We start from the raw sequence: 25,151 nt of genomic DNA, 5'->3' as shown, positions 1-25,151 counted from the left end.
AAACCAGTGGTCCTTGTATATTAAGCACTGTAAATTAACAGCAAGCACAAGGAAGGCATACAGAATGCTTAATGTTATCCAGGTACAAAATGGAGATATCTTGCTCCAATTATATCGGGCCCTATTGAGACTGCATTTAGAATATTGTGAACAGGTCTGGTCTTCCTACCCAAGGAAGGGTATTATCACCCAATAGGGAGTGCAGCAAAAAATTCACTAAATTGATTCCTGGATGGCAGGTTTGTCACGTGTGGAGAGCTTAAGCAGACTGGCCCTTACTCATGAGTTTCAAAAATGAGTGGTGATAGGTTGAGCGAGCTAAGGCTTTATTCTTTGGAGTGAAGGAGACTGAGAGGTGACAATGGAGGTGTACAAGATGATAAGAGGCATAGATCGAGTGGACAGTCAGAGACATTTTCCCCAGGGTGAAAATGGCTAACTCGAGGGGGCATAATTTTAAGGTGATTGGAGGAAGGTATAAGGGGGATGTCAGGGGTAAGTTTTTTTGCACAGAGAGTGGTGGGTGTGTGAAACACACTGCCGGCAGAGGTGGTGGAGCCAGATACATTAGGGACATTTAACAGACTCTTAGATAGGCACATGAATGATAGAAAAATGGAGGGGTATGTGGGAGGGAAGGGTTAGATAGATCTTAGAGCAGGATAAAATGTCACCACAACATCATGGGCCAAAGGGCCTGTACTGCGCTGTAATGTTCTATCTTATTTGAAATGCATAAAATTCTTATTGGGCTTGAAAGGCGAGAAATGCAGATGGTGTTTGCCCTGGCTAGGGTATCTTGAGACAGGGGTCACAAACTAAAATAAGGGTCAGCCATTTAGGATAAAGCTAAGAAATATCTTTACCTAGAGGGCAGCGAACCTTTGGAATTATCTACGCAAGAGGTCTGTAGAGGCTCAATCACCAAGAACGTTCAAGACAGAGATCGATAGATATTATGGGAATCAGGGAATATGGTGGTTGCATAGGGAAGTGACTCTGAGATAAAAGATCAACTATGAATGTATAAAATGTAGGAGCTGACAAAAGAAGCCAAATGGCCCACTCCTGATTCTTTTTTTATGTTCTATGGGGCCACTATTTGGAATATACTGGAATGTCAGGAACTCTTGGATAAGAAATAAGAGTTTTTGATTGTTTAATTTTGTGGTGACATTCTTGCTTGATTTTCCTCATTCTACAGAAAATGAATAGTGGGAAAATTATTGAAGGGATTCTAAACTGTTTTCCTCATTTTCTCATTTAAGTTGAGAAAGCTTTAAAAAGATATCTTAAGCCAGACAATGTGATCCGGCACAAGATTGTATGCAATAGAAGAACTTTTAACAAGATTATAGGTGGTAGGTTTTTCCACTCAGAGATCTTCATGTTTTATTAGATTTGTAAGAAAGCTCTGGAGGGCTCTTGCAGCTCAAATTCAATGCTGATGAAGGTTAGAGGCGATAAGGGTTGAGTGTTAGGGTTGTACTTGAAGGTCTCAATTTTGGTGATATGTGCATAGTATGTTATACTGTGCTCACAGAAATTGCTTTTCACGTTGTTTACAGCAGAAATCTGCACTTACACACCACCATTAATGTTTTTATTTGATCATTTATAAATACAGCATTTCCATTGCTGCAAATGAATGTATATAAAAATATGCAAATCTTTAGGTTATTGAATTACAACATATTAAAAGCATTTTTTTTTTATTTACAGCATGGTAACAGGCCCTTCCGGCCCAACAAGTACACGCTGCCCATTTTAAACCCCAAATTAACCTACCCGTACATTTTTAGAATGTGGGAGGAAACCAGAGCACCCGGTGGAAACCCACGCAGACATGGGAGAACGTACAAACTCCTTACAGACAGTGATGGGAGTTGAACCCCGATCGCTGGCGCTGTAATAGCGTCGCGCTAACCGCTACGCTACCGTGTCGCCCTATGGAAGATTTTGTCGGTTTTCTTTTTTTTTGCAACAATTCTCCTGTCCCAATATCAGTTTCATTAACAATGCTACTATATAAATGATTTGCTAACAGTGGCTTCTGTAGAAATTGAGAATCACTGCAGGAATTTTCCCAAGTACTGTTCAACCATGGCAACATGAAAAACTGCCTCAGGCAGTACTAGACTTTTCTTTTACCCACAAGGAATACTTAACCTACACAGAAGGTCTGCTAGAATCGGATAATGGTCAATAGAAATAAAGGCATGAAAAGGGCATATTCTCATGGTAGTGAGAGCAGCAAGAATGATATCTAACTGAAGCTCCTCAATAAATGTGACAGTAAATGAACTTCAATACTTATCAAAAGCAGCAAACCAAATGCAATTACTTACATCAATTAATTGTACATTTGAGCTAGCATTAACCTCATAAGTAACATGTGTAACAGTGAATTTGCAAACAAGAAAGAATAGCTGAAAATTATGAAGGACCAATTGCTGGTATCAGTATAAATAATGCAAAATGTAACTAGTTCAACAAGGAGAAATTAAGATATTTAAAGACCTCAAGATATTAAATTTTGAAATGGGGCCAGGCTTTCCCTGATTAGACTCTTCCCCCATTTCCAACCCTTTGCAAAGGATCGTTTCTGTTGGTACTTGGCTGCTCACTGACGTTCACGGATTTCAGCACTTATCTACATTTATCCAGGGATGTCGTTTCCAGCATTGTTAAGCCAGAGTCAATATTGGAATATGCAAATGAAACCCAAGAGTTAAAATCCCAACATCCTGATGAATTACAATTTGCTGGATCCCTGTGCCCCAATTCCCATTACAAGTTAAAATCAGCGGGAATGAACATGGATTTTTCATCCAGTTTCTTGTAATTCAATAAGTTTAATTCATCAGGCCTAGTTGCAAGATATAGCATTCTTCCTGCCATTGCAGGAACTTTTCATAAGATCATAGGTGGTAAGTTTTTCCACTCAGAGATCTTCATGTTTTATTAGATTTGTAAGAAAGCTCTGGGGGGGCTCTTACAGCTCAAATTCAATGCTGATGAAGGTTAGAGGCGATAAGGGTTGGGTATTTTTGAAAGTTATGGAACATATTCATCTATCATCCTGGGCTGGAGATGTTTTTGGATGCCAAGGAAATCGAATGAAATGGGGATCAGGTGGGAAAGTACTGGATCAACTTGACATTGCCCAAGGGGTCTGCTCCTGCTCCCCCGTCTTGGGTCCCTGGCTTTTTAATATGGTTATGCAACTTGTATTGATTACTAATCTTTCTGAAGGGCCTGTTTCAATGCTATATTACTCTATGATAACTCAGTCACGTTCCTAGGAGGGTGATGTGTCAACAGTTCCAATTTTCAATCCAATCAATCCTATTTTCATTTCAAGATGTCTGTCATAAGAGAGGAGCCACAATCAAAGCAGATAACTTGCCAATGTCCTTTCTTAATTGACAGTGTTGGGAACTGCAAGTATTTACAAGGGAAGCTCCTGGAGGTTTAAATCCCAAATTCATTTCCTGCCAACTTCCATTCCAAGGCAAACAACAATGGACTGCAGCCACACACATTACAGATGATACCACTAGGAAGTCCAATAATGGTGCCAGCCAATTAATGGCCTTCTAGGAGTCCATTTGTGCTTACCAGATTTCAGAACAGATCTACTTACTATCATATTTTGGAGGATCGACAGCTCCAGCATAGTACCACCTATTTTCAAAATTAATTCATTGAATATCACACAGCATAGCAATTGTGAACATATTCCATAGCACCTTCAACATAACAGATTTACCTTGGGCTTGGTCAGTATTAACTAGCATGTCATATGGATCGACAATGTTGCTGTTGGAAGTTACAACTAGCCTCAAATAGCATATGTAGTTATGTAGCTCTGTAAATTGAGGTAAATTGGTACAGGTTTCAATACAATGAATATAAGTTTGCTTGGAGATACACAGGTGCTTAGTTAAGTGAATACAAGCCCAGTCAGTATCAGATTCTAGCCAAAATGATACATGTATTCAAATCAAAGAAGAAAATGGGCAGATACCCGTCACAGAAAAGGCACCATTATGCACAATGGAAGCTAAGGCAGGAGGGAAATACAATGGTAAGAAGAGATTTTGTTCATGGCTTTAGATGCACAGGGAAGCTTGAGAAGTTGAAATTATTTTGGAGCTGAATCTGGAAGCATACATTATATAAAAAATGGTTCTGAAACTGGTCCCCTTTTAAGAGGTAAAAATCCATCTTTCTAATAGTTCAATTTCATATGGCTTTACAGTACTAGATCTGTACTTGTTGGATACCTGCCTGATATTTCTGCTTGATATGTATATAATCACCATAGTAAGCAAAGCTAGCAGAGAATGTTTGTTGGATTTCAGAACACCACATGCATCAAAGACCACACTGAAATATTTGCAACCATGTTCTGCCAGAAATGCTGAAAGGATGATCTACCTCAGCTTCCTCCTGAGATCCCCCTGTCACAGAAGTCAAAAACCAGTCTCCGGTCAATTCTAATCATTCCATCTGACTTCAAGAAATGGCTGAGAGCATGAGATGCAGCAAATGCTGTGGGAATGTACACATTCCACGGTAGTACTAAAAGTGAGAACTAGCCATGTCTGACAATGTGGAAAGTCGTCCAGGTATGTTATGTTCACAAAACACAGGAGATGTCCTATTCAGCTAAATATTGTCAAGTCAGTACATTCTGAATCATCAGAAAAATGTTGGAAGAGATCATCAACAATGCTATCAAATGGTTACTTACTCAATAATATCCTACTCACTGATGCCCAATTTGGGTTTTGCTGGGAGCACTCAGCTCCAGATATCATCACATCCTTGTCTAAACATAAACCAAAGAGGTAAATTTGAGAGCCAAAATGAAAGTTACTGCTCTTGACATCCAGACAATATTTGGCCAAATGTGACATGCTCTGGTATAATAGATGTTAATATACATCGGGGAGAAATATGCCTATTGTTCAAGTCACGTTATTCAAGTCAGCAGGACTAGACAATTAGACACAAACTGATAAGTGGCAAAAAACATCGGTACTATGAAAGTTCCAGGCAATTATCATATCCAATAGGAGACAGCCTAACCACCATATTCCACAGTCTTGCCATCATTGAATCCCTGACCATTAACATACTGCAGGGTCACATTTGACCGGACATTCTGCTGGATAAGCCATACAAATACAATGGCTATGAGAGCAGTTCGGAGGTTGGGTATCCAGCGGTGAACACCCTAAAGCCTTTCCATTAACTACAAGGTTTCAGTCAGGAGAACGATGGAAATTCTCCATTTGTCTGGATTTGTCAGCTCCAATGAGAGTCAAGAAGCTCAACACTATCATGAGCAAAACAGCCCATTTGATTGGAAGCACATCCAACAGCCTAAAGATTCATCGCCTCCACCTGCAGTGAATACCACTTACAAAATGTATCACAGTTGCCCGCTATGCTACTCCAACAATGTTTCCCAAACCTTCAGCCTTCACCGTAAAGACCAAGGCAGCAGGTACATGGGAACACCACCACCTGCAGCTTCCCCTTCAAGTTGCACACCATCTTGACTTGGAAATATGGTGCCATCTCTTTAATGTCACTGGGCCTAAAACCTGTAATTCCCGACACCACAGCACTACTGAAGTATCGTCACCAGAAGGACTGCTGGGATTCAGGAAGATGGCTCACCCATCACCTTCCGAAGAGCAATAAATACTAACCTTACCAGAGACACCTGCATCCTGAAAAATCAATGAAAAAAGTTAGAAGGTACAACAAGATAGAAGATATTGACGTAAGGATCTTGGTAATTTTCATAGTTAGGCCAACTGTTCTCAGCTCTAACCATTGCCGCCCTTTATCCCAGAAAAAATATAACATGTTTCCAAATGTTATGAAGCCATTTGATATTTATATGCCTTCTCCCCCTCATGTTTTATACTTCTGAAACATAAGAATTTTTAGGAATAGGAGAATGTAGTTGACCTATGTAAGATGGGTACTTGATGGTCAGCATAGACAGGAGAGGCTGAGGGGCCTGTTTCTGTGCTGTATAAGTTTATACCACTTCTAGTTGTTCTTCACCCTTCTTCCATGTTCTACAAATTCCCACTACTCCTTCTCAAGTAACAAAGAAAGTTGTCTCTTGAACATTACTCCCTCTAATGACAATTCTCATCTCCCATTCCAGATATTCATTGGCCTTTTATGCAACTTAAGTCTGTCTGAATTCCAACTCACTGCCTTTTCTTACTGAGTATCCAATTAGAAGGGAATTATATGTGAAAATGACTAGCCCTGAATACATTCAGATGGTGTCTTAACTGTCATCCATTCTAATAATTCATATAAGCTACCACAAAGACTTCAACTAGTCTTCAATATACTTTGTTAAAGAAGTAATGCACCTGTACTTCTCATCATCATTGGATCCATAAACTTGTATGGCCATTCGTCCGTTACATTCATATGGCTTTTGCATTGCTCTACTTCCTTTCAAATATTCTGTAATCATTATGTGGGAAATATGACCACTGAAGTTGCACAGAAATAGAATAAAAGTATTTTCTCTTTATAAAGTTTGGGAAACTTCATTGGAAGTTGTGAATGCTATGTGTGCCCTGCCAATTGCATCCAACACCTGGATAAGTACTCAAGAATTCTGTAGAACTGGAAATCATTCTTTTGTTTCTCAGATTCCAATGAGAAGGTTATGAATTATACAGCTCTCCCGAAAATCTGTAACCTTCTCAGAACTGTGGTGAGCCACTGTTTGATTAATGCGCCATGTTTTCCTAAAGTTTCTTGAATGAATCCAGATTACAAAGAAATTCAAACCAGTTGTGATTTCAATGTTTTGATTGATACCCTCTTGCCCAAATATAGCTACCAACCTACGGTCAGCAACTGATCTCACTCATAATGGAAGTTTTGGGTGGTTTGTGGATGGGGAAAGGAGATAAGCGCTTGGATTAGGGATAGGATGTAACTAAGCTTTTTGAGGCCTTGCTGGTCATAAATGTTTTGGCATGAACTGTGTATGTGAGAATGTAGCAAAGAGGTGCCTTCTGTAATGTCTCATTTTAAATACCTCCAGTCAACCTTCATGTCCTAATCTGTAAAATATAAATAGATAGACTTCTGTGAAACTTAGTCCAAAACTGTGATTTGAGCAGAGCTTATAAACCATTAAAGAATAGGATGCACAATCTACCCACGTCCATGGAAATGGAAACTTCAGTTACTGCCTTGACATTCCTATGAGCTATTTATTATTTTTAAAATGTATGTGGGGTGATTTGTAGTGCAGAGAGAACTAAGGAAGAACAGATGAAGAGAAATTGTATTAACTGTGTTAATCTTCCTGCTTGGGCCAAAACAAAGCACTACGTGCAACTGGTCACTCCTATTTGTTCTCACAGAAGGAAAAAGCTGGACATAGCAGTCAAAAAAACCTGCCAATTCCCAGCTTCTTCCCTCACATAATAACGACGTTCTCAGGACCAAATCAGAGGGCAGTAACTGCATCAAAAACGTGGAGCAAGTTTCCTATTTGCCAATGGCATATTATTGCTACATTCTATGTTTGCTTTTGGGAGATAAAGCTCATAACACACTACAGCTATCCAATAAGAGATGCACAAGACTATATTCAATTCATTATAATATTGTTTCTTCAGTCAGAAGCAGATTCAGTAACAGAAGCCACAGGATGAAAAATAAAATCAGTTATCATAAAAACACCACAATATCATCTCACCCAATATTGGTTGTCCAGTCACCATTCTTATCACCTGTCACCCACTTAAATATTTCAACCAATTAGTGTCCATCACCCACTAAATAGCCCAACATTCACCCATTCAAGATCAACCTCATCCAAAATCCACCTGTGATTGTACTGTGATTGTTAGTCTTTGTAACTTAAATAAATATTAGACCTCGTTCCACTTCCAATTCTGATTCTTACATTCACTCCTTAGTTCTTCTGACCTCTGCTTCATTCCTGCTTCTCATGGAATATAATGCAAATAAGTCATATGCTACATTTAAGTCTTCTGGTGCTTCTGTGATGGAACATCTGATGCTCACTGCTTAGAAGGCTTTATATTTAATTTTCCCCTTTCCATTTGATCTGCTGTTGCATGTTGCTCAAGGTCTGCTCTCTTTTGTCAGTTCTGCCCATTGCACCTGGCAGAAGGTTGCCGTGAAACATCTGGTATCATTTACCACTACTTAGGACTACATAAATCCTCTTTTGAACCACCAAATGCTACTGCTCCTCACATGTTTTGGATGCTTCTAAGGCACAGACTTAACCCTTGGGTTATACTGGGGTGGTTGGAATATCACAATAATTCCAGTTCTCAGCAGGTGTCACGTCTCTTAGAGGAAGTAGAGGTCATTTGTAAAAGTTATGAGGAAATCTAAGTGAGTTCAAAGTGTGCAATCATGGTTTTTTAAATTTTGAAAGAGATTGACAAAGCTGTGTATCCAGAATGACCAGCTTCTTGAGAGTTTCAGGTTCCCATTGAGCTATCCTGTTACTGAAGGGGTAGAGAAATAGCAGCCCAAGGGCTTGTGTTAGAAGCATTCCACTCAATGAAGTAACTTCAATTGCTGATAGAAGTCCTGGGAAAAAAGATTACTACTGAAACTAATTCCACTCAATGAACTTTCATCAATCGCTTCCATAATTTGAATATGTTGGTTGTAACCAAAAAAGACCATTCGAGCATCCTTAACTTACCTTTGAGAAGCAATAATGAGAAACTTTGATTAAGTCTCTAACTCTACATACATTCCTCCCATAACATTAGTTTACTTGTTTAAAACCAGTTGAGTTACAAAAGGATCTTTTCTGCAGGCCAGATGTCGTAATTTCTTTACAATAGCTCAATTTAAATTTATTTTCCCACTCTTTATAGCCTCCGTTCCAAATACACCCAGGACTACTACTTCACCATCAACTGATGGTGACCCTAGTCCAATTTGCTTCAATTCGTGAAACTCAGCTGGTTTGACAATCTCCATTGTGAGCAAAGGGATTATTCTTGTTCTGTACCCCATTAGCACTGAAATAGCTGTTTTTTTTCTTGTTTCCTTTGAAGAAGTGGATGACTCTGCCAGTCTTGTAGAAAGTAAATGATCTATCTACATGCTTTCTGTTCCTAACCCACCACATCCTACTCATGCACATTGAATAGAATTTCAATTTATCAGATTGTTTGATACTATTTAAGAACAGTTCTTACCCAAAGATGAAATGTTCTCTATGAACCATTACTTTTAATACCAGGCATGCACACTGTCAAATCAATCTCTGCCAAATTTCACACAGAGATTACAGGAGATTTGGCAAGTTTGTGTGGTGTGTTTTTGTTTTTTTGTAAACTGAACTTCCGATTGAAGATTTAATTTGACTGGGAAAAAGTTTTGCCACCTTGGTTGCTGTTATATATATAGTTTAGAGAAATGTTATATGATTATAGCAAGTCTGAACAAACCACAGAAGTATTTTGCAGAATTCAGATGGGGGTGGGGAATTTCTGTCACTTAATACTTACTCTAACAAAGTCTCCCTTTAATCTTAACTCCTCCTTTAATAATAATTATTCTGGCCTGTATTTAGTGAGACTGCAATCCAGGGAATTATTTGGAGACAAAACTGAGGAGAATGTTGCATCTGTCTTCACAAAAGCAGGCAAATACAGACATTGCAATTAAAGAGGTAGAGTGTGAAATTTTGCATCTGCTGTACAAAGAAGAAATATTAAGGGATCCATTTTTTTAAAAATAGTGGACAAAATGCATCCTATGTTCATAAAAGAATTGAGGGAAGCAATGACAGAGGCTCTGACCTTTTCTTTTCCAATCCTCTTTGGAACATTAGGAAGGTGGCACCATTATTTGAAAAGGGGAGAAGATTGACTAGAAGAATCCATATTCTCATCATCCATATCTTGGAAGGGGAGGGTAATCCATTGGATCTCAGAGATACAGTAATCATGGCTATCTTAAAGAAAGAAAATAAGACAGTTATTGAGGCATCTCCCTGCTGTCTGCTACTGGGAAAATCACGACCAAGGTCCTCCTTAACTGCCTCATCCCAGTGTCCAAAGAGCTGCTCCCTGAAATACAGTGTGGACTTCATCCATCCAGAGGAACAACAGACATGATCTTCACCACATTACAACTCCAAGAAAATGCAGGGAGTAGTACAAAGCACAATAGTGGTTTTAGATCACACGAAAGTCTCAACTCCAATTGCGAAGGACTATAGAGCACCCTCCTCAAAGATGACTGCATACAGAAATTCATCTCCATTTTACATTCGCTCCATGACAACATACATGTCATGTTAACTAATGAGTCAACAGAACCATTCACAGTGAAGACCAGTGGCCAACAGGACTGCATCATTGACCCCAACACTCTTCTCAATCTTTCTTGCCACAGTGTTGCACCTCACCACCTACATCATCCTGCAGGCGTGGAACTAATCTTCACAACTATTGGGAAGCTGTTCAAACTACAGTAACTACACTCCAAAACTGAAGTCCTTCAAACTTCAGTAGTTAAACTGCAATATTCAGATGATGCTTGCATTTGCATGCACTCAAAGGCAAAGCTTCAAGCCAATATCAACACTTTCACTGAAGCATAGAAGAGGTCGGGCCTTGCACTCAACTTCCAGAAGGCAAAGGTTCTGTACCTGCTTGCCCTCACTATACAACACTGCTCTCTGGCAGTAAAGCTTCAGGGCTTGCCCACTTCCCATATATTGGGAGCCATCTCCTGGTGAAGGCACATATCAATGATATAATTCACCACCACCTTCAATGCACAAGCGCATACTTTGGTCAACTGAGGAAAAGGGTATTTAAAGATCAGAAGCTCAGACCTGGCATAAAACTCATGATCTACAGCGTAGCAGTGATCCCAGGTTTCCCAAATGTTTCCAAGACCCAGTCAACCTACAGGCGACATCTCAAGGCACTGGAAAGATGGCATCAATTTTGTCTCCGCAAAATTCTCTTACTTCACTGAATGGACGAGCGAACCAATGTTTGTGTTCTCTCCTGGGACAACCGCCAGTATGGAGGCCCCAGTCAGGTCACACTCAGTCAGCTACGTTGTGCAGACCACACTGTTCACAATCCCAACATCATACACCTGAAATATACACTCTACTCCACACTGACATGGGAAGAGATTACCAGACAGAGAAAGGAAAAGATTCAAGGATGTGCTCAAAGAATCCTTGAAGAAATGGAGTATCCCACTGACTCCTGAGAATCTCTGGCCCGTGGCCACTCCATGCATTTAGAATGGTTTTATGAATCTGAAGCCATGAATCGGGAGCACATGGAGGACCTGCAGAAGCCAAGGTCCACCTCACAAAGTCGCACCCGCCTGCCCCATGGCCACCACCTGCCTCATCTGTGGCAGAGTCTGCAGCTCCAAATTAGCCTCATTCGCTACCTTGGAATCAACAAAACCAGAGTGAAAGTCAGTCATCGTTAAATCTGAGTGACTGCCTACGAAGAAGGCGAATGACAAATTATAGGGTACAGCTTAATCCATCATTTAGAGAGGCACAGTTTAAAATGGATTATCTGTATACATTTGTTAAATTTGATTGAATGCTTTGAGGGGAAACAAGAAGGATGGGTGGAGGGGTCAATGCAGATAGAGAAAAGACTAAAATCCAAAAGGGGTGCGAAGGAAAGCGACAAGTTGAATCCAAAATTGACATAGAGCAATGGCATTCAGATGTTTTAGAGACCAGATGGTGTATGAAATAGGTTTCCACAAGATTTATTGCTAGTTCCCTTGCTATTCATTTTATATAAATAATCTGTACTTAAATTTGGGACCCATGAGTAAGAAGCTTACAGAGGATAGAAAATTGGTGCTGTGGTTCATCATGAAGAAAAAGATGTTAAGGGCATTGTATTAGAAATTTAAAGTTATACATTTGGGAGGGAAAATAAATCAAGAAATACACAATAAACAATAGGATACTAAAAAAAATAGAGCAAATAGAAATATCTTGGAGGGCATGTCTGCAGAAAAGAATATAATAATTAGAAGCACGAGAGGACCATTCAACCCTCCAGTCTGCTCCACCATTCTGACCTTCTACCTCAGACACCATTTTCTTGCCCTATCATCAATCTGTCGATCTCCCTTTCAAATTTAATCAATGACTAAGCCTCTACATCCCTCCAGGATATAGAATACCAGAGATTTACCATTTTATGAGCTTAGAAATTTCTCCTCATTTTAGTCCTAAATCCTAACCACTCAATTTGAAACTGTGACCCCAAGCTCTAGACTCCATAGCCAGGAAACACCTTCTCCCCACAACTACCCTGCTAAGCTCTTTAAGATTTTTGTATGTTTCAATGAGGTCACACTTCATTCTTCCAAACTGAGGAGAATAGAGTTCTAACCTGCTCTGTCTCCCCTCACATGACAGTTTTGCCATTCCAGGAACCAATCTGGTGCATCTTTGCTCCACTCCCTCTATAACATGCAGATCCTTTTGCTTTTAAGAGAAAAAGACCAAAATTGTACACAATGCTTCAGGTATGTTGTCACCAAGTCCCTAAATATTTTCAGTAAGAAATCTTTACACTTGCACTCAAATCCACAAGCAGTGAAGGCCAAAATACTGTTTGCTTTCAGAATTGCTCCTTGCATCAACTGATGGCTTTCAATGACTTGTGTACACGGACACCCAGGTGCCTTTAAACATTAACTTTTCTCAATCTCTCACCATTTTCGTAAGAAAAACATTTCTATTTTCTCTTCCAAAGTAGATGACTGAATATTTTCCACATTGTATTTCTTCTCTGATGTTATTACTCATTCACTTACCTTAGAACATAGAACATAACAGCACAGTACAGGCCCTTCGGCCCACGGTGTTGTGCCGACATTTTATCCCGCTCGGCAATCTATCTAACCCTTCCCTTCCACATAGCCACATGAATGATAGAAAATTGGAGAGCTATCTAAGGGTCTCTTAAATGTCCCTAATGTATCTGCCCCCACAACCTCTGTTGACAGTGCGTTCCACTAACCCATCACTCTGTGCCTCTGATATCACCCCTATACCTCCTCCAATCACCTTAAAATTATGCCCCCTCATATGAGCCATTTTCTCCCTGGGAAAAAGTCTCTGACTGTCCACTTAATCTGTGCCTCTTATCACCTTGTATACCTCTCATCCTCCTTCGCTCCAAATAGAAAAGCCCTACTTCGCTCAACCTATCCTCATAAGACATGCTCTCCAATCCAGGCAGCATCCTGGTAAATCTCCTCTGCACCCTCTCTAAAGCTTCCACATCCCTCCTATAGTGAGGCAACCAGAACAGAACACTGAATACTTTAGAACATTACCTGGCAGTCCTTGAACTTAATACCCCGACTAATGAAGGCCAACACACCATATGCCTTCTTAACAACCCTATCGACCTGCGTGGCAACCTTGAGGGATCTATGGACGTGGACCCCGAGATCCCTCTGTACTTCCACACTGCTAAGAGTCCTGCCATTAACCTTCTATTCTGCCTTCAAATCGATCTTCTAAAGTGTATCACTTCACACTTTCCCGGATTGAACTCCATCTGCCACTTCTCAGCCCAGCTCTGCATCCTATCAATGTCCTGTTGTAACCTACCTCAACCTTCTACACTATCCATAGCACCACCAACCTTCATGTCATCAGCAAACATACTAACCCACCCTTCCACATCCTCATCCAAATCATTTATAAAAAAATCACAAAGAGCAGGGGTCCCAAAACAGATCCCTGCAGAACACTACCGGTCACCGACCTCCAGGCAGAATATGCTCCATCTACCACCACTCTCTGTCTTTTATGGGTGAGCCAGTTCAGAATCCACACAGCCAAGTTTCCCTGGATCCCATGCCTCTTGACTTTCTGAATGAGCTTTCTATGAGGAACCTTATCAAACGCCTTACTGAAATCCATGTACACCACATTCACTGCTTGATCTTCGTCAATGTACTTTGTCACATCCTCAAAGAATTCAGGCTCGTGAGGCACGACCTGCCCCTCCCAAAGTCATGCTGACTGTCCCTAATCAGCCTATGCTTCTCCAAATGCCCATAAATCCTGTCTCTAAGAATCTTCTCCAGTAATTTGACCACCACTGAAGTAAGACTCACTGGTCTGTAATTCCCAGGGTTATCCCTACTCCCTTTCTTGAACAAAGGAACAACATTTGCCACCCTCCCATCACCTGGCACTACTCCTGTGGCCAGTGATGATGCAAAGATCCTCACCAAAGGTGCAGTAATCTCTTCCCTCGCTTCCTGTAATAACCTTGGATATATCCCGTCCGGCCCCGGTGACTTATGTATCTGAATGTTTTTCAAAAGTTCCAGCACATCCTCTTTCCTCATGTCGACATGCCCTAACATATCAGCCTGTTGTACGCCATCCTCACAAATGTCAAGGTCTCTCTCACTGGTGAATACTGAAGCAAAGTATTCATTAAGGACCTCCCCTACCTCTTCCGACTCCAGGCACACGTTTCCTCTTTTATTCCTGATCGGTCCTACCCTCACTCTAGTCATTCTCTTATTTTTCACATATGTGTAGAATGCCTTGCGGTTTTCCTTAATCCTAGTCGCCAAGGACTTCTCATGCCCCCTTCTAGCTCTCCTAAGTCCATTCTTAAGTTCCCTCCTGGCTACCTTGTAACTTGCCAGGGCCCTATCTGATCTTTGCTTTCTAAACCTGAGGTAAGCTGCTTTCTTCCTCTTGACAGGATATTCTATGTCTCCTGTCAACCATGGTTCCTTCACTCTACCATCCTTAACTTGCCTCAGTGGGACAAACCTATCCAGAACCTTGTTGACATCTTGAATTCTCTTTTCTTCCTCATCTCCACTCATATTCCCATCTAGTTTCATGCCATCAGCAAACTTGTAAATCTTACATTTGATCCTCTAAGCCCAACCTGCTACTTTCTTCTTTCTCACATGCCCATCAACCTCCCTTGGATTCTTTTAAGCACTCACCTATGAGGAGGAGTAATTTATAGAACCCATTAACCTACCAGCTCAAGAATGTGGGAGGAAACTGGAGAACCTAGCAGAAACGCACAGGGTTACAGGGAGAACTTGCTACCTCCACACAGAGAGCACCTAAAGCCAGGATCAAACAGGAGTCCCTGGAACTGTGAGGTGGCAGCACTAACTAGTGCACCATCATGCAATTTATACTGAAGGAAATAACAGGAATTGTTCTGAAATTTGACTGTTAAACCTCCAGGAAGAGCCTGCACTTCAACTAGAAAATGTTCCTGCCCATCCTAGATCTTTCCTTTGTTCTTTCCCACAAATCATTCCATCCCCTTCCCCAGTTTCTCCCTAATCATTACTTGCTTAAATGCTGTCCCTTTAAAGCATCTTTCAGTTCTGATAAAAGGTCGTTGACCGCCACTAATATAGAATATTGTACAGTACAGCACAGGAACAAGATTTTCAGCCCACAATGTCCATGCCGAACATGATGCCAATTTAAACTAATCCCATCTGTTGCATATGGGATATATCCTCCATTCTACTGCCTGTTCATGTGTCTGGCTTAATGCCTCTTAAATGTTGCATTATATCTGCTTCCATCACCTCCCCAGGCAGCGTGTTCCAGGCACCTGCCATTCTGTGTAAAGAAAAAACTTGCCCCGCACATCTTCTTTATACTTTACCCCTCTCACCTTAAACCTATGTCCTCTAGTATTTGATATTTCCACTCTAGGAAAAGGACTCTGACTATTTATCCCATCTATGCCTCTGATCATTTTATATTATTGTATCAGGTTGCCACTCAGCCTCCAACACTCCAGAGAAAATCCAATTTTGCCCAACCTCTCCTTAATACTCTCCAATCCAGGCAACATCCTGGTGAAGCTATTCTGCACCCTCTCCAAGGCCTCAACGTCCTTCCTGCAATGCAGTAACTAGAATTGTACACAATACTCCAAACATGACCTAACCGAAGTTTTATACAGCTGCAACATGACTTCCCAACTTTTATACTCAATGCCCTGACCTGTGAAGGCAAGTATGTTGTATGACTTCTTTACCACCCTATCTACTTGTGTTGCCACTTTCAGGGAGCTATGGGACTTGCACCCCAAAATCCCTCTGTCCTTCTGTGTGCCCAAGGGCCCTTTCATTTACTGAATCTGTGTTTCAAATTCACAGTTTCAGGGATTAACAGGAACTTTGCCTCAATCGATTTATCTTCTTGGTACTACATTTGCTGTTCTCAATAAAGAAATGAGAGGAAAACTTGGTGACATATGGTATATTCTAATAAGCAGAAGCTGAACAAAAAATTCAAACTCTTTACTCTGACCTGGACATTGAATGACTAAAGATGCGTGAGTGGCCATGAATAAAGACTGTCAGTAGGATACCTAATATATAAACAGACCACAAAGAACGGAGTATATTTTAAAGGGAGACTGTAATGTACTCACATGACCACTAGAGGGGAGTCTGAGAACTTGTACTGTGAAGCAATGATCACACCTGCATAAAGCAAAGGTTATTCCAGAAAATAAATACAGTAGTCTTATGAAGATAGAGCATGGAAGAGGAAGTAAACCATCTTAAGGAAACCAATATGGTAATTTTTAAAAGCAAAAGGTAAAAATGTATCGAAAGAAAGAGGAAGATTGGAAGTACAACACTGGATTAGAGTTTGCTATCAAAATAATGTTGACACTAATAGCTCTCACTGCTATTCATACAACACAGGTGAGAGCAGATGCAGAGTTGTTCTCAAAGTATTCCAAATCTTGCTGTCCAAAGTACACCGATAAGTTTCATGAGAAAGCTTCAGTTTGCTTCACTACAGAATGGGGTGAAATTGTATGTGCACAACACACCTGAACTTTATTTGCTGTGGAAAGTTGGGTCTTGTGCATTTCAATCAATGTTTCTTGCGACATGTGCATTAATTACTATTAATCAACATCTCTTGCAACGAAAATTAACCATTCTAAACATGGAGTTTCATACTTCAAGTTTTAAATGTTACCGGAGATATAAACAATGCAAAGTTTGTTTTACTTTACTTTTCCTTCTCGTATCTCTATTTCCTCTATTAATCTTTAACTTATATTTTCCATTCTCTACCTGCTTTGACATTGAAGTGAACTATTCTAATTTACACTTCCTTCTTTGTCTTTCTGCTGTTAATCTCACAACCCTTTCATTCAATTCAATGAGATAAATATTGTCTTGTCCTGTTCACTCTGGTACCAAACGCCCGGATTCGTTGTTGTAGTATCAAATCATACTTTTAGTCATTTGGTATACAAGATCTAGGCTAACTACAGCCACAGTTAGATGCCTACATTTTGGTCCAATATACAGACACATGTAATATGAAAGAACTAGGGTCATAGCAGGTGATAGGAAACATAATAACAAATCTTCCAATATCATAACAGCAGAAAAGTAATCAAATTCAAATAGTAAGGAAATTAATAAGGGTTCATCATGAGCATTGAATGGAAATTGTTTATGTGCCAATTTCATGGAGCTGTTTAAATCATAGAAGGTATCAACATATTCAATATTGAACCGACTTTAGCTTCCAGAGAGATAATTAAAAGCCAAGGGTAGTTACTGACTCAGGAACGACATTTGCGAAAAAATGATTATCTTCAGATTCAGTGAAAATTGGGCTTGGTTTTTCAGACCAGAAATAGACAACTGTGGTTCTCATATTCAAAAAGGTTGATTGAAAACTAATTATCAGGAACTAAATGAGATGGCACATGTACGAAAATAATCTGACAGGTTTTGGAAGATCTTGTCAAATAATCCTGACTTTTTGGTGGAATTGCCATTCATTATTGGTGAATGAAACCAATATAATCCATTGCTCTTTGAGTCTGCTACTATGGAATATTTAAAGAGCAAGTCTGAAGATGAAGTGTCCTTTTTTAAAGTTTATGTTCTTATGTATGTTATTTTCTATTATATATTTATTCCAAGTTACACATACATCTTCCACCTCAAATCAACAAATGTGAAGGTCCAAAAGAGTAATATTAATGAACATGCTCACATTGCTAAACTAAGGATTGCAGGAGGCTTAACTTGGCTCAGTGCTACACCACAGAAATTTGAGAAGCATTCTTAGCTGGGCCTTTGTATTGAAATAGCAATCAACATGCATTTCTGAAAGGTAGATTGTGCATACACTATATGGTAATTTTTTGAATAAAAGGTAAAAGCAGTATGAGGTTTATATGCATGTTCATAAATCATTTCATAAAATACTATATAAATAGAGATGGCAGAAATAATAGCACATGAATTGTAGGGAATGTCATTACATGGATAGGTAGATGATGAAGGATAGAGAATGATCAAGGCTTTTTTGGATTAGGAAAGTAATGTTGTGAATGTCTTACTGCTCAGTGAACTTTGGGACACCACTTAGTGGGGCTCCAATGATGAAGGATTTTCTTTGAGTTTTCATGCCAATGAATATACTGACTGATTTTTCTCATGGTTAATGAGATCAGTATTTAATATTTGGAAAAGATTTAGGGGTTAGAAAATAAATTGTTATGTCAGGAATGGCTAACATGCGAATTCCCTATCACAAATAGATATTGAAGTGAGGTGGAGTCCTTAACTTGTGGTAACAATGTGCTCCTTGACAAAGGGGAACATTTAAAAAAGGGTATAGAATGAAAAGGAGAATCACACAGAAAAGTAGAAACTACAGCCTTGAACACCTGTTTCAATTCTTTGATTCTACACATTCAGTAGGTTAACAGGCTTCAAATAAAATACTGTCATCATATCGCAAAGGTATCATTTGAGTTCCAGTGTAGCTTTTTCCCACTTTCATATCAAGCACCTCTCTGACTTAACTGAATGGAATTGCTACTTTTTTTGCCATAAGTAATTTTCTATTGTGGGGCTAGTAAGTGACCAGAACATACCCAAATTTATTGTAAAAAATTGCATTCATATCACAACCTTGTTAGCAATATGCAGTTTCCACTTCTGTTGTTTTATACTCTTAGGTATTCATGAAAATTTATTATGATGAGTTTTCAGAATGTCATTTTTCAGAATGACAGTTTTCTACATGTCATGGCAATCCAATCACATCTTCTCCTCATTGGAAGACAACAGAGCAAGATATTTTGGTAAACTCTTGAGACAGGAAGAAAAATATCTCACTATAGGTTCTGGTTTCTATTGACTAGTGCTTTTTAGTTTTTCCATTAAATGTCAAAGCATTCTGTGTTCCAGCTCGACCAGACACACAGTGCTGGATCTCACAAAGGAACCTTGATGATCCAATCAGTGACTGAGCAGGATGTGGGTGAGTATATGTGTGGCCAGAAATATAATGGGAGATTTTATTATTACTCTCCATTAATGTGCTCATGAAACTAGCCAAGAAAGAATACAAAAACAATCTCTGGTGAAAGGTTATGAATGAAGGTATTTCAAAGTGGACTGGATGGCTTCAGGATTGCCTAACCCAAAGATTATTTGGTGTTAACCTCATGGCATGATGAGCAACAACAAACTGCAGGGAGATACTAACAGCACCAGTACCTGACAGTACACCATACAGTATATAGAAATGGAACACCTCGTTTCAATCTGTAAAAAAAGATGTTTATTCTCCAAATAAACTGCAAAAAGTCATCATGAAGAGGTATTTTGAGGTGATCATTAAGCCTCCAAAAAATCAAAGGACAGGAGCAGGCTAACGTGAAAGGCAATCAGCAAACCTCAAGCATAAGGATAAGGGGGACACAACCTGTTCCTACATTGCCTCACTTAGGGATTACCTAATCGGACAATATTGAAACGTCCCCAGACATCTGAATAGACATTATTGATGGCTGTTGGCACCATGTCCATTTGCAGCATTAATGTCTTACATAGGGGGAACCAACACTTGTAGTACAATGTATGAGATGGAGGCTGTGATCCCATGCATCACCAGTGGCCTTCCACCTAGCATAATGGTGGAGCAATGCTCCAGTTTGGCTGCTTTGGTATTGGGATTGCTAAAGTGGAGTTTTCCTGGGAACTTCCTAATGTCAAACAACCATCAACAATCTACTGGCATCTTCCATCTTCCCAGATGACAGAAATACTTGCTTCTCAGGGAAAATTAGTTTTACAGGCTATTTCTGTCAGAATCTGGACTTTACACGTGTAATGCCAGCAATGTGTTGGGTTCAGATTCTAGGACAACCTACATCAAGGTTCTTTGATTTAAAAAAATATAATGTAGAATAAAGGGATCAAAGAAGCAATGAGAAATTATTGGTAAAAGTGACTTCTAGGAAGTAAGATTTGTAGCATGGAGTTTACCTTTACTGGGTCATATTTATACCACAAATAAATTTGTGGAAGGACCATCCTTCCTGCAAAGACTCACCGTTGCAGACAACAAAACTGACTGACAAAGACTTGTGAACTTCTTGTTTAAATGAATGTTTATTCATTTCAGAATTGTAATATGGTCATTGCACAGTGGTGAAGAGGAAGAATTATTTCATTTTGCAGCCAGAGTTGATGCCACTACTGGCAGTTACCTGCAGAACAGAAACATTAATGGTGCTATTTAATGACCTCAACTCAATCTGCACCTTTAACTCACCCAGAAATATTTGGCTCATCGAAACACTGATTCAGCTACAAACATAAGAATAATGTTGGTTGGGGGGAAGAGGATGGGCAAGCAGCATCGGACTGAGAATGGCACCAGAGAGCCCGATCAAACCAAGGTCAGAGTCTAATGTATTCATGGAGTCATCAGACCTGGCATGAGAAGATTATTGTGGCACAAAAAAAAAATCAAATCATTGCATTTTCAGAACATTAGGTAAAAATTATTCAGGAAGCATCATTGGTCTAGTCATCTTTAGCTCCTTCATTAATTACCCATTCCTAATCACAAGACTCCAAACTGGCTTACTCACTGTTTTTACGGCAGTCTCCTAGCACCTCTTGCCAACAAGACCGAGACAATGTCTAAACTTTATCTGACAAGTAACAGATAACATTTTGCACCACTGGACCCAAATCTTTTCAATTAAGTGAAAACACCCAACCTCAAAATTCTGGATGCTCGCAATAACTGGGGGAAAAAAAAACTTAAACAAACAAAAGCTCAATAGCCCTCTTCTGTGTCATACAATTCTATGATTCTTAATTAGACCAGAAAAATTGACAGAGTTCAAATGAGGTTTAGTACTCTGTGAAAAATAATCATCTCCTGTCTCCTCCAGAAGTGTTAAATGCTACCTACTAACTATAACATCATGAAAATACTGGCTATGGTATGCAATTTGGAAGATGCAACTATACATCATTATTAGTCTGACAGCATCTCATTTGCTTGCTACATCTACTGAAGAGAAAGGCAGGAGGAGCACTGTTGTTGAAAAACCACCTTGTCTAAATTACACACCATCCTTTTCCTTGCTGGATCAACATCCTGTTAAACCCTTGACAAAATCATTGCAGAAGCACCATCAAGATCCATTATAATTTTCCTAGGGCAACCAAGGTTGGACAATATGTGTGGTCTTGCCAGCTAAGTCAACAGAAAACAAATAAATTGTTCAGCTGAATATATTCATTGCACAAACGTGTAGCTCAATTCTATAAACAAATATTGAAAGAGAGCATCTGCAGCAATTCAATTTTAGATCCTGTTTGCAAATTCAAGTCCTGAGGGGTAGCCTGAATGTTTCCTTACTGTATTATAGAGTCAATGTCACTTTGCCACAGGGGAACATTTGACCCACCAAATCCAGGCCACCCTTCTGTAAAGCATTCCAATCAGTCCCCCACTCTGTTCCTGTAGCTCCACATATTTCCCCCCGATGCTTATCCATTTTCTCTAGAGAAACAAAGGACTGCAGATTCTAGAATCTGGAGATGAAAAAACAGATGCTGGAGGAACTCAGCAGGCCAGGCAGTAACCGTGGAGAAAAGCATATGGTCAACATTTTGGGTCAGGACCCTTCTTCAGGACTGAAGATAGAAAGAGGGAAAGCCCAATATATAGGAGGAAAAAGCAGAGCAGTGATAGGTGGACAAAAGAGGGGAGGCAGGATGGGCACAACCTGGTGATAGGTAAATGCAGGGGAGGAGGGAAGAGCAGATCCATCAGGGGATGGGTCAGAGGTATGGAGGCAGGCAGCATGGGGGGTGGGGGGGGGAGGGAAGAAAAAAAATAGGTGAGGAAAAAAAAAGACTAGGAAATGGGGAAATGGAAGAAAAGGCATGGTGGTGGGGGGTGGTTTGTTTTACTTAGTGGGAGAATTCGATGTTCATGCCATTTGGCTGTAAGGTCTCAAGATGGAAAATGAGGTGCTGTTCCTCCATTTTGCGTTTGGACATCTCCTGGCAGTGAAGGAGGCCAAGGACTGACATATCAGTGATGGAGGGGCAGTTGAAGTGACTGGCAATGGGGAGATGCAGATCGCAGTTACGGATGGAGCGCAGATGCTCTACGAAACGGTCACCTATTCCGTGTTTGGTCTCGCCAACATAGAGGAGGCCACACTTGGAGCACCGAATGCAGTAGATGATATTAAGGGAGGTGCAGGCGAATGTCTGTCTCACCTGAAAGGACTGATAGGGTGGAGGTGCTGGAAGTGGTGTAGGGGCAGGTGTTACACCTATGGCAGGGGCAGTAGAAAGTCCCCAGGGTGGGAGCAGGATGGGTGGGGAGGGTTGGAGTGAACTAGGGAGTCGCGGAGAGCGCCAATTCACTTGGACTATCTCTGATACCTCTCTCCTTTCTCGATCTTTCCATCTCCATCCCAGGGGATCCTTTATCAACTGACATCTTCTACAAACCCACTGACGCCCATGGATACCTTCATTACAATTCCTCTCACCCTGTCTCTTGCAAGAATGCTATCCTTATCTCTCAATTTCTCCACCTCCGCTGCATCTGCTCCCATGAGGCGGCCTTCCACTCCAGGACATCCAGGATGTCCACCTTCTTTACTAACTGTGGCTTCCCCCCTTCTGTAGTGGAGAGAGCTCATACTCGCATCTCTGCCATTTCCTGCACCTCCGCTCTCACCCCCACCCCTCCCAGACCCAACAGGGATCGGGTCCCCCTTGTCCTCATATTTCATCCCACCAGCCTACATATCCAACATATCATTCCCCGCCACTTCTACCATCTCCAATGGGACCCCACCACCAAGCATATCTTCCTCTCCCCACCCCTTTCTGCCTTCTGCAGGGATCGCTCTCCCTGCGACTCCCTAGTTCACTCCTCCTTCCCCACCCATCCCGCTCCCACCCCGGGGAATTTCCACTGCCCCCACTATAGGTACAACACCTGCCCCTACGCCACCTCCATCCAGGGACCCAAACAGTCCTTTCAGCTGAGACAGAGATATATCAGCACCTCCCATAATATCATCTACTGCAGTCAGTGCTCTAAGTGTGGCTTCCTCTACATTGGCGAGACCAAACACAGACTAGGTGACTGTTTCGTAGAGCATCTGTGCTCCATCCGTAACTGTGATCTGCATCTCCCCATTGCCAGTCACTTCAACTGCCCCTCCATCACTGATATGTCAGTCCTTGGCCTCCTTCACTGCCAGGAGTCCAAACGCACTCTGGAGGAACAGCACCTCATTTTCCATCTTGGGACCTTACAGCCTAACGGCATGAATATTGAATTCTCCCACCAAGTAAAACTCCCCAGTTCTTTCCTTTCCTAGCCTCTCTTTTCTCTCTTCGCCTACTTTTTTTCTTCCCTCTCCCCATACCACCTGCCTCCATACCTTTGACCCATCCCCTAGTGGATCTGCTCTCCTCTCCTGCATCTACAGTGGCATGCAGAAGTTTGGGCACCCCTGGTCAAAATTTGTTACTGTGAATAGCTAAGCGAGTAAAAGATGACCTGATTTCCGAAAGGCATAAAGTTAAAGATGACACATTTCTTTAATATTTTTAGCAAGATTACTTTTTTATTTCTATCTTTTACAGTTTCAAAATAACAATAAAGGAAAAGGGCCGAAGCAAAAGTTTGGGCACCCTTCATGGTCAGTACTTAGTAACACCCCCTTTGGCAAGTATCACAGCTCGTAAATACTTTCTGTAGCCAGTTAAGAGTCTTTCAATTCTTGTTTGGGGGATTTTTGCCCATTCTTCCTTGCAAAAATCTTCTAGTTCTGTGAGATTCTTCAGCCGTCTTGCATGCATTGGTCTTCTGAGGTCTATGCACAGATTTTTGATGACGTTTAGGTTGGGGGACTGTGATGGCCATGGCAAAACCTTCAGCTTGTGCCTCGAGGTAGTCCATTGTGGATTTTGAGGTGTGTTTAGGATAGTTATCCTGTTGTAGAAGCCATCCTCTTTTCATCTTCAGCTTTTTTTTTTACAGACGGTGTGATGTTTGCTTCCAGAATTTGCTGGTATTTAATTGAATTCATTCTTCCCTCTACCAGTGAAATGTTCCCCGTGCCACTGGCTGCAACACAAGCCCAAAGCATGATCAATCCAGCCCTGTACTTAACAGTTGGAGAGGTGTTCTTTTCATGAAATTCTTCACCCTTTTTTCTCCAAACTTCCCTGCATCCTCACCACAAAATTCAGCGTCAGAAGTTTGCAAAGGAGCATCTAAACAAGCCTGATGCATTTTGGAAACAAGTCCTGTAGATTGATGAAGTTAAAATAGAACTTTTTGGCCACAATGAGCAAAGGTATGTTTGGAGACAAAAGGATGAAGAATTTCATGAAAAGAACACCTCTCCAACTGTTAAGCCTTGGGGTCGATCGATCATGCTTTGGGCTTGTGTTGCAGCCAGTGGCACGGGGAACATTTCACCAGTAGAAGGAAGAATGAATTCAATTAAATACCAGAAAATTCTGGAAGCAAACATCACACCGTCTGTAAAAAAGCTGAAGATGAAAAGAGGATGGCTTCTACACCAGGATAACTATCCTAAATACGCCTCAAAATCCACAATGGACTACCTCAAGAGGCACAAGCTGAAGGTTCTGCCATGGCCCTCACAGTCCCCCGACCTTAACATCATCGAAAATCTGTGCATAAACCTCAA

General features: G+C 40.7%; 1 long non-coding RNA gene across 1 annotated transcript in view; it reads left to right on the top strand.

The window, feature by feature from the left end:
* Positions 1-25,151, top strand: part of LOC127573463 (uncharacterized) — a 64,290-nt gene that overhangs the window by 35,497 nt on the left and 3,642 nt on the right. Inside the window, exon 3 of the long non-coding RNA XR_007956776.1 lies at positions 19,339-19,411. This is a non-coding gene — a long non-coding RNA (uncharacterized LOC127573463). The remainder of the gene's footprint in view (positions 1-19,338; positions 19,412-25,151) is intronic.

Source organism: Pristis pectinata, chromosome 8, assembly GCF_009764475.1.
Source record: "Pristis pectinata isolate sPriPec2 chromosome 8, sPriPec2.1.pri, whole genome shotgun sequence".
Lineage (NCBI taxonomy): Eukaryota > Metazoa > Chordata > Chondrichthyes > Rhinopristiformes > Pristidae > Pristis > Pristis pectinata.
The sequence above is the reverse complement of the archived record's forward strand: the minus strand, read 5'-3'. Positions and strand labels throughout refer to the sequence as shown.